The following is a 4,527-nucleotide window of genomic DNA, read 5'->3' as shown; positions in this document are numbered from 1 at the left end:
AAACCTGAAAAGCAACATTAAGCTCTCCGTAGTGTTAAGTTTGGAAACACGGACATTAGTAGTAGCAGTAGAAAAGGATCTAGGTCGAAGCCTTGGGTTCAGAACAGAAAAAATTGCAGTCCATTTTACAGCAGCCGTTTTGAGAAGTCGGATCTTTTCCGTTTGTGCCCCCCCCCCCCCCCAGTACGTTATGCTCCCCCCAGTACGTGTGATTACATGGTAAATCATTATGGAAAAATATTGCACGTGCTTCTGGGGGTTGCAAATAATATGAACCCACTAAGCTGGGGGGGGGGGCACAAACGGAAAAGATCCGAGAAGTCACTGCAATGACCACACCTGCAATGTAGTCTCCACGTACATTTGCTCTTTTCATTGTTTTTGCAGAAAAACGTCCAGTAGATATTGCTTATAGTACCGATCCATATTAGTGCGAGGATTAACTATATACTAAGATGGGTTTTTTGTTCAGTCAATTTTGGCCGATCCATATAATCATCTTAGATAGTTGTGAGTAGCCTAATTGTTGCGATAAACTTATTAAATAGATACGCTATGCTCATGATTTGACTGTGTGTGGTGGAGCGCCCTCAAGGGATTTTAGAAACAGGGTGAAGTTTTGCTCTGCGATGCGCTGTGCCTTCTCTTTGTGTTCTCTCTGTGGTCCTGCGTGCTGTTGGTGGTCTCTGAAGTCCATTCGGTTTTTAGTGCTCTCTGGGGTCTGCCGTCAAACCGAGAGCAAACGACATCTAACCACCAGGTTGTACTGTTCCTACACATGCTTACTATATATATTATTTAAGTGTATGCGAATATATCAATGTGTATTCTGTGTGTCTGAGATTGTGCTCGTGTTTGCGCGTGATTTAAAGCTCATTGTACATGCGTGAACCAGACGATAATGCTTCATATTTAAGCACGTGATGAGACAATTTGCTGCACAGAACCTGCCCTGGATTGCACAAGATTTAGTAATTGCTACATCCAGGACAAAAGTTATTGAAGACAGCACCGCCGTTATGAACATTATCCTAACTAAAACGCCCGAAGATGGGCCTCAGACTGAATGCGCTATAATTTGCATAATTATAATGGCGCATTTACATCTCGCAAGATTCAAAAGTGAAAATGATTCTTCAACAACAAAATTTTTGTCTAGAAGGCACGATCGGTGGATTGGATGCCAGTTCGACGACCTGTTTGTTGAGGCCAGAGCACTTCAAGAGCGTTTAAGGAAATTAAATAGAAAACGAGAAGTGGATGAACTTGGAGCCTTTGACAAACAAATGGAGACTGCTAAGATATCGAATGCTTTACGATGTTTTTCAGGCGATGCAAATTGCGGTGTGATATCAACATCTAATAAAGTGATTATCAAAAAAACTGCACCGTACTCAACCTTCTACAAGAAAAGCACCCATATAGTCAGAAAGCCTGACTTAAACACTTAGTAACCGATTTGAAAAAGCGAGAGTTGCCGTTCTATCCTTCTTTTTTTTTGAAAAAATTATTGGCTCTGAAGTAAAACCTGCCGCAATGAAAACAAATGGCAGTCATGGCCCATTTGGTTTTGATGCAGGGGAATGGAGACAGCTGTTGACATCATACAACTCCTCCTCAACTGATCTCTTCAAAACAGTGTCCAAACTTGCAATCATATTTGAAACCGAAGAACTAAATTTCTTGAATTCTTATTACGTATGTCGACTGATTGCGCGAGATAAATCCCCTGGGGTTCCACCAATTGGCATTGGCGAGGTCTTAAGATGAATTATAGCTAGCAGTATAGTGAAGTGCGTTATTCGAGATCTCCAATTAATTGGGGAGACCTACAGATATGCTTTGGACAAAAGAGTGGCGGTGAACATGCTATTCATGCACTCCGGCGGCGCTTTCTTGAAGATTGTTTTGAAGGGATCCTTCTGATTGATGCCAGGAACGACTTTAATAGCTTGAACAGAGATCTGGCTCTAGAAAAAACCAGAAAGCCTTTGTCGCTCATTTTATACAGCAATCAGAAACTCTTATAAGACCCCATCAGACCATTTCATTGATAAAAGAGTAATCATGTCTCAGGAAGGAACAACGCCCGTCGATCCAATAGCCATGGCAATGAACCGAGTGGCTACACTTCCTCTCATCTACATGCTTTAAGATCAAAATTTGACCCATAAATGATACGCAGATGACGGCAATGTGGCCTGTAGTAGTTTTAATCACTACGAATCGTGCTAGATATGCTCTATAAACACGGTGGTGCATTTGGTTATAATGTGATCAAATGTCATTTCATTACAAAACCTGAGTTTGTTCAGAAGGCGGAAAAGGTTCGTTCGGGATTAGATGCTGATGTTATTGAGATCATCGAGTTATGTTTTCAGGTATTGGTTCCGATAAACCTTCAACAATTTTCTGAAAGAAAAGTCATTGAACTACTCTAACATGCTTGAGAAGCCCGCCAAACACGGTAAGACGTCCCCTCAGAATGTGTACAAGTCATTTCCAAACGGACTGCAGCTTAAATTGGCTTTTATTGCTAGGACTAATCCAAACGCGGAACTCTGCTGAGGGAAGCCGAAAAAATAATTGATTAAAATCTTATATCTTTAATGTTGAACGATCCCTCTTTCAATGACAGTTACCGGAAGGTTTTCTCACTTCCGGTTAAAAACGGTGGCCTAAGAATTCTTCTTCCTGAAGACAGTTCAAACAAATACGAAAGAACTCTTCAGATTTGTGAGCCGTTACGGAATCATAGCGCTACAGAAGCAGAGTTTCATCAGGAAAAGTTCTTTAGAAAATCAGAGAAGAAAAACAGGAACAAGCTCGAGCGAAAGTTTGGAAATCAAAGGTCTCAACAATGAAAAAAGGCATGTTCTCTAGATTTGAATAGAAAAAGAAACATCATGCTGGCTAAACCCACCTCCATTCAAAAAATAACATTTTGGTTTTTCCACGGGAGAATTTAGAGATGGAATTGCCCTTAGATGTGGATGGAAGCTCGTAAAATTGCAATCAACATGCGCATGTGGAGAAAAACTTAAGGTAGCGCGTGCTCTTCGTTGTTCAAAATTTGGCTATACGCACATAAGATTCTTCTTCGATTCACGTTACAGCAGAACGTTCTTTGATGTGAATGGGTTTAATCTGCATGAGGAGATTTGCTTGCCAGTTTAATCTGCATACCAGATTCCTACAAATATCACGAATCCACAAAGAAGCTGAAATGCGAGCAAAGGATAATCCAAGTCAAGAAAGCCGCCTTCTTTGCAATAATCTTCTTATGTAACGGAGGAGCAGGTCAGTCAGCATCAAAAGCCTTTAGCGTTACAAAAATTGGCTTCCAGGATCAGCGACAAGAAAGGACATTCATATTCGGACGCGGCACGTACATATTGACAAAAATAAATTTCGCTCTTTGGCGTAGCTCCATAATCCTCCTCCGTAGTGCACGATCCTTGCGCCGGTGCCCTGCTGTAGAAGCATAAGTAGGAAACATTGCAGAGGAGGGGAGGATGTTTTCCTAAATTTTTTATAATTTTTTTCTAATCTTGATTCAAAATCACTACTCATTATACTTTGATTGCTATGTACCAAATCTTTTTTGATTGTAATTCTGATGCGTTAGTTTCTCTATTTTCGCATGTGATGCTTCATTTTTTGACTACCGTCAGAATTATAAATACAACTAGGAGTTGATTTTGTGCACCAGAGTTGACCGATTACACTTTTAGGGGAGGGGCTTTTTCTTGATTGACCTGTTTTTTTGTGAGTGGTATCATTAGAAAGTCCGTATAGCGTAAAAAATGGAATTAAAAATTTGTTTTTGATTTTGCATTTTACGGGAATTTATCGAGGTTTAAATTTTAGTGAATAGACAATATTCCGTTGTTTTTTTCACATATTCCGTATTTTTGGCCAAACTTTCGTCAATTTTGCTAAAATATGATAAAATCGTTGACGTTTTTGCGGTTGATTATATCTTTTTTAGACAGAGGAGGTTTGTTTAATTGTTTGATCCGGTTTTAGGCTATAATTTATGCCCATAAGAAAGCTCGTCCGGCGTAGAAGATGGAATTATAAATATTTATTCCCAGACTTTGTCACAAAAGAAGCCTAAATAAGCTTTTTTAGCCCACTTTCTTTAAATTTGCTGGAAAAATTTTTCGATTTTGCATGTGCTCAAAATTAATCCGATCACGTCAACACAAAGCTCCCATTGAAGAATTGTAAAGAGGGACTCAATTTAACTGTTTTAGAGTTCTTTTAACAGTTTAACAAACTTTAATGTGAAACCCTTTTGAGCTTTTAGAAAATTTCGAAAAAGTGAACAGATAATCAAGACGCATTACTGAATGTGTGCATATTTGTAAAAATTTAAATTAACAAATTTTCAACTTCTGACGATGCAAGTTATGGCAAAACAGTTTGAGTAATTCAACAACTTTGTATCAACTTTTAACTCTTTTTAGCTAATTCATGCTAATTTTTACAAAATTCAGAAATTGTTTGTGAAATTGTTTGGGA

Source organism: Convolutriloba macropyga, chromosome 4, assembly GCF_964194025.1.
Source record: "Convolutriloba macropyga chromosome 4, txConMacr16.3, whole genome shotgun sequence".
In the NCBI taxonomy this organism is placed as follows: domain Eukaryota; kingdom Metazoa; phylum Xenacoelomorpha; order Acoela; family Convolutidae; genus Convolutriloba; species Convolutriloba macropyga.
The sequence above is the reverse complement of the archived record's forward strand: the minus strand, read 5'-3'. Positions refer to the sequence as shown.